We start from the raw sequence: 13,404 nt of genomic DNA on the forward strand, positions 1-13,404 counted from the left end.
GTGTGTAGCCAGTACATTATGTCTTCTTTCAACCACCATGTCTCCGTTGTTTCGTCTAATCCTTCTTTTTTCCCAATCAATTGTTGGTCACAGGTCCACGTTGATTTTGGAGAAATCCGAAAAAAATCACACAAAAATGTGTCTTTCAGGTCATAATAGTAGTAATAAACTAAGATTCATTTCAAAAAATATCATAATATACCGGATAACAACGAAATCATTTTAAACGGCACCATTCAGTTATTTGTGGGGTAAGAAATTAGAAATACGAAACGAAGGTATAGTCAATATTTCTAATGATGAAACAATTGAAAACCTATTCCGATATAGACAGAAATGTTAACAATTCAAATAGAACCTTTTATATTTTTCAGATCATTTGATATGATATGAAATTATCTTTTCAACGATATAATATAAGTGACCATGTTTTTTCAAAATGGCGCCGTAGTAGTCATTTTCGATATGGCGACAATATGACATTATTTACGGAAAAATTGTTAACTAAATTCATGCAGTAAGAAAAAAGAGACGAAATTTGTGAAAACATTTCATTTCTTTTTTATTAAATGCTATTTTTAACTTCATCTATCTTGAAAATCTCAATAGGAAGTCGTATTTTTTATAATTCGACATTGAAGTGTACCTCTTTTATTACAATGTCAAAGATACCATGCGGTTAATTTTTCTGTGCCGGTGGAAAAGTAACTAAGTAGTCATTAATTCATACTACACATACAAGAGGTACTCTTCAATGTTGAAGTTGAAAGAATAATTCAATTAAGTATGGTCGACATCCCTCTTACGAAGACGCCATCTATGGGATCAACAGAGAACTTAATCCTCGAATATCAAAGATAAACGAGGCTCCCCAAGGCGGTCAGTTGAAAAGCCAAGTTTCGACATCGATCGCCGACAAGATTCATCCTCTATTTTATGCAAGGCATAAGGTTGAAAACAGATCAAACACAACGCATTCATGATTCAACATATCCCATAGACGTATTCCTGAAACAAAGACAAAAAATCTGTATAAACTTATGTCCGGAAATGCTTCGTTTCGGAGATACTGTTGAAATTGATTTTTTGTTCGTTTTTTATAAATAACTTTTGTTGCAAAAATTAAGTTATTTGCACGAAGTTTGGTATCCCGTTTTTTTTGACGTGGGAAATCATAATTTCGTATTACTTTTCATGTAACATCTGCATAAGCTGTCATCATTTTTTTCAAATTGCCCTAACTTTTTTGACAGTAAACTTTTGGTACTTTCCATGAAAAACCTAATTCCTACACCTTTTCTAATTAAAAAAGGTACACTTCCTCAACAAAGCTGGAGTTGATCGTTTTCGAGCTATTTACAATTTTCTATATCGATGCATATAAAAATAACTAAAATTGCAAAAAACTTATAACAGAAACCAAGAATGTTTTGAAAAGTTTCAACTATTTGTATCTCGAAAACGAATAATTTTTCGATAAACATTTTATAGGAAGAAGATGTTTATTTCGACTTAGTTTTTGTAATGTTCTCAGCAACTTCACCCTAGGAGCTAAGTGTCCTAATATGCATCGATATAGAAAATTGTAAATATCTTGAAAACGATCACCTCCAGCATTGTTGAGGAAGTCTACCTTTTTTACCTGGAAAAGGTGTGGGAATTGAATTTTTTCATGAAAACTACCAAAAGTTTACTGTCAAAAAAGTTAGGGCAATTTGAAATAAATAATGACTGCGTACGCAGCGCCCTCTAGATGTTTCATGAAAATTAATATGAAATTATGATTTCCCTCACAAAGAAAATTCCGGGTACCAAATTTCGTGCTATTAACTTATTTTTTGCAAAAAACTAATGAAAACATTCAATTTCAACACCCTGTATCTCCGAAACGAAGCACAAGTTTATGTAGACTTTTTTTCTTAAAATTGTGTCAGAAATATTTCAATGTAGTTATGTTACACCCTGTATACATACTATCAAATGGTCTAAAAAATATAGAAGGTTCTTCGAGAAAAGGTAAAACTGGAACCTTTAGCGTAGAATAAATCCATAAACAAGCAAAACTGAATACTTTTCTCGACGCGCATTTCACCAATCAAGTTGGCGTCTTCAGGAGAAAAAGAAAACTGAAGACGTCAACATGGATGATGAAACGCGCGTAGATAATAGTATTGCATTTTTGGTGGTTGGGAAAAGTGCTTATTTTTGGAAGGAGGGTTCCATTCAAAATTTTCGACTTGGGTTCATTTCCGATTAAACCGAAATAGGTTTTCAATTGTTTCATCATTTGAAAAATTGAGTCCAATGAAACATATCTTTCGAAATTCAAATTTCTTTTTCCACAGACTATCGAATGGCGATGTGTATAATTATTTCGTTGTCACCCGGTATATATCACAGAATCATATGAAGTAACAGCAATTGAAACAATTATCAGATGTACAAAGAGTGACTGGGGTAGGCTGGTATTTGAAAATGTTATTCTTGGATATAAACATGTGTATTATGTTTCTTATATCATATGGTAACTTGTTATAAATTTTGAACAACTGTAGAGAGCACTTTTTTCGCAGGTTATCAATTTAGAACTTACTTGTACAATGATTAAATTTGAGTTTAGATGATGACGATCCCAACGCTAACAATCGCTCATTTGCATTTTCTAAATATGTCACTTTTTTTGATACATTCATGACAAAGTTGTTTATGAAACGGTTCTATTTAGCTTGCCCTGTTTGTTTGTTTATTCATTTATTTATTTGTTTGGTTGAAATATAGTAATAGAATGGTTGACAGATTGATCTGAAATTTGGTTTTGATGACAATACAGTTTAATAAATTCTGTATCATTGTAAATTCAAGATGTCCGCAGCTACAAAATGGCGGATTACATATTTTGTCACATCTATCTCAATTGGGTATGAAATAACAGGGCTTGACTAGTAGAATAGTAGTTCATTTTGAAAAAGATAGAAATTCGAGATGGCCATAGCTACAAAATGGCGGATTACATATTTTTCACAACTACCTCAATATAGGTATCAAATGACAAGGCTGGACTAGTAGAATAGTAGTATACTTTGAAAAAGAGCAAATCCAAGATGGCCGCAGCTACAAAATGGTGCAGCTATATCACCTTGTAATACTGAGAAACTAAATTATCTAAGCAAAATGAGAAGAATTGAGTAACAAAATCAGAAACTTAAAACTTGAAAATAAAATAAGTGAAAAAAATTGTGTTAAACGGTTTTATTGAAAAACTAAAAAATAACTCGTGAGGTCCTAGGTAGCAGTCATCACACCTCTCTCCTCATCAATCTACTCTCGTTCAGAGTCAATTTATTGGTGGAAAACCAATCCGTTAATAATTAATGCAGAGCTATTCAGCTCTCAGTCACCTCAGAAAAACCAAGAAATCAGTATCATCCTGGTAGCTTGGGGGTTGGTTATTCTTTTATACGCTAGTCAATATTTGGAATGGGGTTAGGAATCACACGTTAAAAGGTAAGACCTCGTTTGTCCTCAGCTTCGACTTCTGAGAGTTGTCGTTTGTAGGGGAGCGACAACTGGGTAACGGAAAACAGATTTAAAAATAGACAGGTAATGATGGTATATAAAAAAATTCGATTGTACTCGAGGGTGGAAAATAATTCAATAGTCCATGGGAAAGTGGACTCCAACTGACCTCCCTGTAAATTCAATCCAGGAGCGAGTCTACAGAGAAGACGGATGTCGAGTTTATGACTCCAAATGACCTCCCTGTACATTTAGTTCGGGAGCGAGTCCACAGAGGAGATGGTTGTGTCGAGTTTACGACTCCAACTGACCTCCCAGTAAATTTAATTCAGGAGCGAGTCTCCATAGGAGATGTATGTCGAGTTTACGACTCCAACGGGCCTCCCTGTACATTCAGTTCAGGAGCGAGTCTATAGAGGAAATGGATGTCGAGTTTACGACTCCAACGGGCCTCCCTGTAAATTTAGTTCAGGAGCGAGTCTATAGAGGAGGTGGATGTCGAGTTTACGACTCCAACGGACCTCTCTGTAAATTGGGTTCAGGAGCGAGTCTATAGAGGAGATGGATGTCGAGTTAACGACTCCAACCGACCTCCCTGTAAATTTAGTTCAGGAGCGAGTCTATAGAGAAGATGGATTTCGAGTTTACGACTCCAACGGACCTCACTGTAAATTTAGTTCAGGAGCGAGTCTACAGAGGAGATGGATGTCGAGTTTACGACTCCAATTGACCTCCCTGTAAATTTAGTTTAGGAGTGAGAGCTGCGGCGTACTCAGAATCTGTCTCAGGTGGGGGAACTAACCCCCATGAGCACGTTAGCAAACGTTTGCTCTCAAGTGAGGTTTCACCAAAACCAGAGGCAAAAAAGCGCTGCACGGCTGAATCTAAGGCATCGTCAGGCGTAGCTGACGTGCAAAAACTCTCATATGGGAAGTTTGTCGTGGGTATCAAGGTGGGAATCTTGCAACTTGACTATCCGACTACCTCATTAACAGAGCATATACTTTGTGCCTGCCCCGCTGGGGACCGAATTAGGTCTTTAGAGTTCGGCGGAACATCTGACCTGAAAGACCACTCACCATACAAAATAATCGGCTTCGTTAAGAAGCTGGGTTTGTTTGACCGAGTGAGAATAGGTGTGAGCCACAAACTCTTGCGGGTTGCGGTGGAGGGTCGAATAGACCCATTCACTTTGGACCTAACTTAACCATGGGAAAGTAGTTGTTTCAAATGGGCTTCTTCTATCTATGTATAATCTACAGATGTTCCCAAGAAGTTTTCATAGATGTTATTGTTTTTGACCTTTCTCTGGAAGTTTTCTATTCTGTTCGTAAGAATTGGAAAACAGGAGGCAAAAATCTGAAATCAACACGCAGATCCTATAGATGTGTATTCAATATCAGTATCAACACTATCTACACACATTTGACGAGCGAGTTTCAATTGTTTGCCTCTTTAGAGTTTCCTGTTTTTTTTTATAACAACGATAAGTGTGGAGGTAAATAATAAAATCTTGTAAAATATTGTCTTGAAGATTATATATGTTTGAATAAATATTTGAGAATTTGTTCAGAGCATCGAACTATTTATTCAGTAGGTACCTGTGTAGCATATAGTGTGATCTATCTGACATATTGTGGCTATTTAGTGATTGAATGATGAATATACGGGGTGGGTCGCTTCACGCATTTAAACCCCTAGGATTACACTTTTAATCCATTTCAAGGCGCAAAATGTTATTCCCAATGCTATCTCGTCATTGCCTTTATTTGAGCAATTAATGTAGAAACTTAAAACGAATTTGGTTACTTTTATCCTATACAGTTTTGGTTGAAAGGAAAAATATTAGCCATTTTTATTTATTCGTTGTTAATTCATTTATAACAAAAATAATACTGAAATTGAACATATAATGTAGGTATACAATCCAGCGACGTTCTTCAGATAGGGCATCCCGAGGAAAATATCCAGACAGGTTTCCAATTCTAAGTCAGGTAATGCACCACATTTTTAAACAAGCATATCTGTTGCTAATAATACAAACCATATAAAGCTCTGTTTGGAACCTTTGGTATAGTAATGAATATTACTGGAGTTTTTTCCCAACACCAAACCGTTATTTTAACACCTCGACACGTGTTTCAAACGCAGTTCTCCAAATGGAAGAGTTCTTGAACAGTGAAGTTTGAGGTGATTGATAGAAAGTTTGAATTACTCAAGCAGTTGAAGGAGGGGGTTGATCGTCTAGGCCAGTTTTCGTCAAGCATTGCGTCAGTCACTAGGTAGAAACCATGGCATCCGCTACCTAAAGTGAGCTTCCCGAAAACTCTGAGCGGGAATTCATTAACCTGTTGATTGAATTATATCGCGATTGTCCGGAATTATGAAAAGTGAAAAGCAAGGACTATTACAACAGAAACAAGAAAACTGCATAATTACCATGTACCACTCCTTCGACCACCGTCGTTTCTTTTTCCGTTGTTTTTTCTGCTTGAGGGCAACCAATGTGAAGGAGAGGAAGGCCAAATCTGCGTTCGAAACCATTGCTCACCGAAATGAACCACCAGCGAATCAACAACAAGTGTGTACTGGGCCCATTTCTGGCGAGAAGAAGGTTTTGATCAGAAGATTGAAGGGCTGATTGCAGTTGATTGAATCGCATGTCAATTGATTGACTCAATCGTTTGATCAAACAGATTGATAGTTTAGGGCCACCTTAAAGTCTACTGTAGTAGAGCAAATAACATCGATCAAAATAAATGTTTTCAATGTGTTTTATTTAAAATGTTTCATGTTTTTATCCATTCAGTGACATTAAATATATAATATTTTTCAATGAAAAATTAAGAGTAAACCTTAAGTTGCAGGACAGAAAATTGAAAAAGCCTTTTCAAATGAGCTTTCACACACAACTTCATTTCATTAATGAATTTTAAATCAAACCTTACGGGAAAGAGTGCGATTACGTGGATTTGTAACTTTCAGTGATTCAGTGATTTTGCAATTTACTTCTTTATTGGACTATTTTTTTAATACTCATCAGAAGTTTTCTAAGGATATGTTATGTTGGTAATAAGGCCCACAAGAACTGACTCACACATACACATCTAGTGTGTAGTTAACATGCCTCAAAAACGAGATAAGTGGCCTGAAGAAAGTTTACGGAGATATATAGAAGCCATAGAACGAAATTAATGCAACTCGCTGCTGCAGATTGTCACATTAATGTACCATGACGAATACGGAGAAACAAAACGGCGCTTGCAGTTGTCAGCGTTGAAAAACGTTTCGGAACTTCTTCTCTTTCAGCAGAAGGAAACCGGTTTTGCTGCGCTTTTGGAGGTGAACGTATTTCTGGCATGTGATAGTACTTGCAATTGGCAGCGCTGAAAAACGTTTGGGAACTTCTTCTCTTTCAGCAGAAGGAAACTGGTTTTGCTGCGCTTTTGGAGGTGAACGTATTTCTGGCATGTGATAGCACTTGCAGTTGTCAGCGCTGAAAAATGTTTGGGAAGTTCTTCACTTTCAGCAGAAGGAAACTGGTTTTGCTGCACGTTTGGAGTTGAACGTATTTCTGGCATGTGATAGCACTTGCAGTTGTCAGCGCTGAAAAACGTTTGGGAAGTTCTTCACTTTCAGCAGAAGGAAACTGGTTTTGCTGCGCTTTTGGAGGTGAACGTATTTCTGGCATGTGATAGTACTTGCAGTTGTCAGCACTGAAAAACAATTGAGAAGTTCTTCACTTTCAGCAGAAGGAAACTGGTTTTGCTGCGCTTTTGGAGGTTAACGTATTTCTGGCATGTGGTAGCACTTGCAATTGTCAGCGCTGAAAAACGTTTGGGAAGTTATTCACTTTCAGCAGAAGGAAACTGGTTTTGTTGCGCTTTTGGAGGTGTACGTATTTCTGGCATATGATAGCACTTGCAGTTGTCAGCGCTGAAAAACGTTTGGGAAGTTCTTCACTTTCAGCAGAAGGAAACTGGTTTTGCTGCGCTTTTGGAGGTGAACGTATTTCTGGCATGTGATAGTACTTGCAGTTGTCAGCACTGAAAAACGTTTGAGAAGTTCTTCACTTTCAGCAGAAGGAAACTGGTTTTGGTGCGTTTTTGGAGGTTAACGTATTTCTGGCATGTGGTAGCACTTGCAATTGTCAGCGCTGAAAAACGTTTGGGAAGTTATTCACTTTCAGCAGAAGGAAACTGGTTTTGTTGCGCTTTTGGAGGTGTACGTATTTCTGGCATATGATAGCACTTGCAGTTGTCAGCGCTGAAAAACGTTTGGGAAGTTCTTCACTTTCAGCAGAAGGAAACTGGTTTTGCTGCGCTTTTGGAGAAGAACGTATTTCTGGCATATGATAGCGTGAACAGTCCAAAATATCATTCCATGAAAAATTTGCGAGGCTGACAAAGAATAGCATTTAGACTTGAGGGATTTACGTCTACTCCATCTCCTGAAGACACCAACTTGGTTGGTGAAACGCGCATCAAGAAGAGTATTGCGGTCAAGATATTTGAGGATAGTACATGTTTTGGAGTTGCTCATGTTAGCGAGGCCAGCTTCTCTTATCTTCAATTCATTAACTCTGATTTCGTCCAGAGCATTGTTCATATATATACTCTTTAGTTCCTGCTCACGAGTGTGCATCTTGAATATACATAAAGTAATCATCTGGATTTTTAATGGGGGCCAAAATAGAACTAGTCGGATAACCAATACTCTTGTTGAACAACATTCAATATACTACGACAAAATTGACTAAACGACCAATTGAAAAATTCAGCATACATAAGATACTCTTTCAAACTTGTACAAAATTTCAAGTTTGAGAATAAGTATAAAAACAAGCCGCATCTCTGTCACTCAACACCGTTTAGAACTGGATTCGAAGAAACAAAAACCTGATAGTTTCGTGAATAACTGGAAGAATCGTTCTCTGAATAAACTTGAGCGATGAACCGATAAACCTAGTCTCATAATACCGACATGACTGACAACTTGATTTGTCTTCTGTATGGATTGCGGAGACCATAAAGTAGTGAAGTTACACCGACTTTGAATATAAAGGATTGCCGTCTACTTGATAGGTAACGAGGAATATGTGACGTGCAATGAGATTGGTTTATATTGATATTGTACCGAGACGAGTTTAGTTGCATACGTGATATACACGTTACGTTGCTAATTGTTGTTCTTGATAGTTTGTTTGGTGAAGTTGTTTACCAAAAGCAACCCGTTAAAACACTAATTTGTCGGAGTATACTACGTTTGAGTGATTTTAAAATGAAATATTATCAAGTACCAACTCCAACAAATACAATTATTCAACGTTATATTTGTTCATTATCCAAGATGAAGGTTCAACTAACTAGTTCGCAGATTCCCGAAGTAGTTCAAATCATCTAGTGGTACTGTTCTGGTGTGGAAAGAAGTGTTTTATTGGAAATAATTTATGAATTAATTTTATATTACCTCCATACAGTACGAACGTAAAAAATGGGACAATATATTAAGGTAGGAAAAATTTATGTAGAATTCAACGTTTTAGTAATTTTTGATGATAAAGACATTATCGTTGCATCACTCTTCGTTGAGTTGGTGCTGCCAACTTTTTTCAAATAATAACTTCTTATGGGAGGGTAAACCGCTTCGTTACCTTATGCGTTATGTTGCATACGCATATGCAAGCGGAAGGCAGGTTCCTTCTCTCTCGTCGAACAGACGCTCAGTTTTTAGTGTGCCATGGTCATATACTATTATAAGAATTTGACCAACAAGCACGTTATATAAATTTATTATGTGAAACGTGGCTTAAAAAAGACGATACTAATTTTGTGTATGTTCATTATTAGTATATTATCATTTAATCCTATAAAAGTAACAATTGGCTTATGGTAGCTATAATATACAGTGTCATCCCCAAAGTATGGGAAGCTTATTTATTAAAGGTTTTTCGACAAAAAGTTATTCTTGATAAAAGTTTGTGCACCCCTTAAAACTAAACATGCACCAACAAAATACAGTAAAACACACGTAATATAAATGGAGCCTTGAAATATTCAAAGTACTCTTATTTTGAAAAATCCCGGGAAATGTTATTTGAAAAAATAGTTCAGCATCAAAAAATACATCTATATTTGAAGTCATGGCCATCTAGTTTATTTTTAGAAATCGTATCAGATGTTACTCGGCAATTAACAGTTTTATACCCGTTTTAAGAATCTGCGAACAAACGATAAATATCAAAATTTCAATAAAAATAGTATTGAGAACTGAATTCACTTCATTGCATTCCAATAGATGTTCAACGTGTTCCTGGCAGTAATGAAATTTGTTTACGAATTTATTTCCTACATTTAATGGAATATTTCTGGAAAAACTTCATTAGGAGTACTACCCCTCATTCCATACATGGGCACTGGAATGAGCTACAAAAGTTCTTAGGGTGGTCAAGAGTCTCATTTTGAAAGGTCACTTCTGCCTATCCAATGGTATGGATATTCGTCATCTAAAGAAACTTTAGAATCAGTTTGTCATAATGAGGAGGCACCTTGTCTATGTGAAACGTAAAATCAGTTGAAAACTGATTTGGGTTCGTCAGTCATGCAAACCTGTATAGAATGAACCTCTTAGATTATCTGATAATAATTACCTAAATGCTCGCAACGAAATTACCCCACAAAAATTATTGTTATGAACATTTATTGGAATGAAATGGAGGAAAATTTGAATATATTTTTTTTAATTGTGATATTTATCGTTTGTTTGTCGATTCATAAAAGGAATATGATACTGCTTAATACTCAGGAACTGCTGGTTTGAGTTACAAAAAATAGGTTTGGTGAAATGAGGCATCACAAGACTTCACTTTCCATTTGACGAGTGATGCAGTAGCATTGTCTTTCTTATCAGAAGTACTACAAATGACCCTTTTCACGTAAATTTTGTACGACTTCGTTATCTTGTTCCGTTTAAAAAGTTTATAGTGGAAGGACTATTACGTTTGACTGTACACTAACTAGTATTAAGGAAATTAACTCAAGAGTTGTCAAGATTACAGTACGTTTTGTCAAACTTTGTAGGTATTTTCAGATATTCTGTAATGTTCGACTCCAAATGTATCGGGATATTCATAATACTGTTAACTCTCCATCAATTTCATTATCTATTTTCAGAAAAAAACTCGGGAGAGCATTCATATTTTTGTGCCCATATTACTCTTATCAGTCCAATTATAACAATGTATATTTCTAAGGCATGAAGGTTTGCTGGCCAAACTTCGATACTTTGGTAGTCGGATCATTTTTGTATATGGCTCTCCAGCTTCCTAAAAGAACGTTCACTGCAAGTGGCCGTCGATGGATATCTGTCGAATACTTTCACCATATGCGTTGATGTTCCCCAGGGATTCATATTGCCTCGAACCCTCTTTATATTGCATATTAACGACATATTGGAAAAAATATTGCTTTGCTGACGACAGCATACTTGTCTCCTCATTCCGTTTGGATTCCAGGACATCGGCTACGGAGGCACATCTTCACCGGCAGCAGAAGATTTTATATCTTGATGAGGATATATAAGGTATTTCGAATTGAGGTGAAACTAACCAGGTTCAATTCAATGCCACAAAAACCCAGGCATCGAATGTAATATTTTAAGGTTAGACATATCCGCTTTCTACTTCGATAAGTTTGTTGAAGGTTAAAATTGACACCAATATGTCTTGGCACAATCATGTCGCTGGAATTGCAAAGGCTGCTCCTCAAAAGCGCAGCAATTGTTGATGTTTTATAAAGCTCATATATGGAGCATACTCTGAAGCTGCTGGATTCCATTCAGAAAAGAGCCATCCGCCTGAGTAGAGACGCGAACATCACTGGCAACCTTGATAGTCTGGAACATCGAAGAAAGGTTGGGATTTGTCTCTCTTCTATAGATACTTTCACGAGAAGTGTTCAAGTGACTTGGCACATCTGATTCCATCAAGAGCGGTATATATCAGAAATACGCGACGAACTGTGACTGCTCATCGTTTTGAGGTTCAACTCAGTACACCCCAAACATCACTGTTTAATAAATCTCTCATATGGAGAACTGCGTTTATGTGGAATAAACTTCCTGAGAACGTTTCTCCAAATGGATTTAATTTCCAGCGATTCAAATCAAATGTGAATCGCTATTTTCACACAGGCATCGTTCTTAAGGATTTTCCTATAGTGCTTGTGTTTTATTCTCAAAAATTGTCTTCAATATCAAAACAAGACAATACTGTTGAGAAAATATTTCTTATCCTCTTACTGAATGCATTTACTTTTGAGAACATGCATCCATATTAGAGATCCTAAAAGTGAACTTTGGGGAGTACCTGATATTTGTCAGAATCTGAAGATTATACCCTGTGCTGTTTTAGAATGATAAGGAAGTACTAATATTTATTACACAATCTTCGACTATATGCCTTCGTTTGAATTGAGGTAATTGCATATTTTCGTCCATTAAATAGGTCGAATAGAAAGGCAAAACCACGACGAACAATTATTATGTGCTCTGTAACTTTATCTTCAAAGGGTATCTTAATGTGAGAAACGATATGAGATTCGTGAATTACAATTATTACTCTGTTATTTGGTATGTATCATTGGCAATGACGATGTAGGGGTGGACTCCACTAACCCCTGTAATTGAGAACATCCCCGTTGATATGTGATCATATCTCTACATGATTTAGTTTCTATTCTCTTGCCAAATAAGTATCCGGAAGGAAGAACCGTTGCATCTGATATCACTTGACAATGTGCCATATAAGTGAGTTCTGTTTCGAAGTGTATTGAATTTGAATGCTGAAAATTTGTACTGAGGCTATGGAATTTTATAATAACATTGAAAATCTATCTCAAATACCCAAGTTAAATTATTAAATTATTTCTGATATCTTCTTTGAATGGTGTTTAAACTTCGAAGAAGTCATCGGTTGATATATTTGCGATATAAACTTTCAATTACATCTATTCAAATCAATAATTACTTTGCTGTCACATTTGTTTGTTGTGCCTATTACTATTTTTTTCAGCCATTGAGAATGCTCGAGGTTTATTTAGATGTTTTACTACACATAAAGTTAGAATAACGATCCATATCATATTAGATATGCGTCGAGGAACATTCTCGGTGCATATGGTAGCGCACACGTTACAAACCGAAGCAAAATACCCATTAATAGAAATGGGCATTACGTGCCATATCTTCGAACCCTTCGGCTGTGTGTACATTGAACATTTGCAGCAATTCATTGTTTATTAGCCTTCTGCAACTAGCAATAGCAGTTAGTAGTAAATAATCTCGTAATAGTTTCCGGTAATTTTCGTTCTGAAATAAATAACGCCCCCGGTACAATGCAGGTAAACAGAATCTATATATTTTTCGACCGGTTTCGAAGGCTTTATCTACCTATAACACAGTCGGCTCCCATTTCACATTAAAAGGAAGTTTCTTCTTGAAGTGTTCCACACGGCGATCAGTACCGTATCGGACATGGTTTAAGGGCAGTTTTTACTTACACCGATGTTGATATTCCTCAAGAAAAAACTATAGTCTGAGCTTGATTAAATACCAACAAGTAAAATTTCATATAACGTGTGAAAATATATTCGTTATGACCTGCAAGGTGTGTACAATACAAAAATATATTTTTTAAAGATGTGTTTAAGCTTATATTTTATAATATTGTGATTCAGTGTTTTTTTTATGATATTATAATGTTTTTCTTTATGATAGCTTCTTCGACGGCTAATTGTCGCAATCCAAAGATCGTGTGTTCGAATCCACCGTCTAACAGATATTTTTCTCCCGAGAATTTATCTATAGGTTAGGTTAGGCTAGGTTAGGATA

General features: G+C 36.2%; 1 protein-coding gene across 2 annotated transcripts in view; it reads left to right on the plus strand.

Annotated features, from left to right (window-relative positions):
• Positions 1-13,404, plus strand: part of LOC111503476 (Eph receptor tyrosine kinase) — a 448,678-nt gene that overhangs the window by 6,347 nt on the left and 428,927 nt on the right. Inside the window, exon 1 of one of the 2 annotated variants that reach the window (XM_074184072.1) lies at positions 8,860-9,027. The exons of the other annotated variant lie outside the window; for it this stretch is intronic. The gene's annotated coding sequence lies outside the window, so the exon portion shown is untranslated. Of the gene's footprint in view, positions 1-8,859; positions 9,028-13,404 lie in introns of those variants that run through there. 2 annotated transcript variants of the gene reach the window in all.

The sequence above is a fragment of the Leptinotarsa decemlineata genome, unplaced genomic scaffold (genome assembly GCF_025532065.1).
Source record: "Leptinotarsa decemlineata unplaced genomic scaffold, Ldec_3_MD MMD2_tig00026354_RagTag_RagTag, whole genome shotgun sequence".
Lineage (NCBI taxonomy): Eukaryota > Metazoa > Arthropoda > Insecta > Coleoptera > Chrysomelidae > Leptinotarsa > Leptinotarsa decemlineata.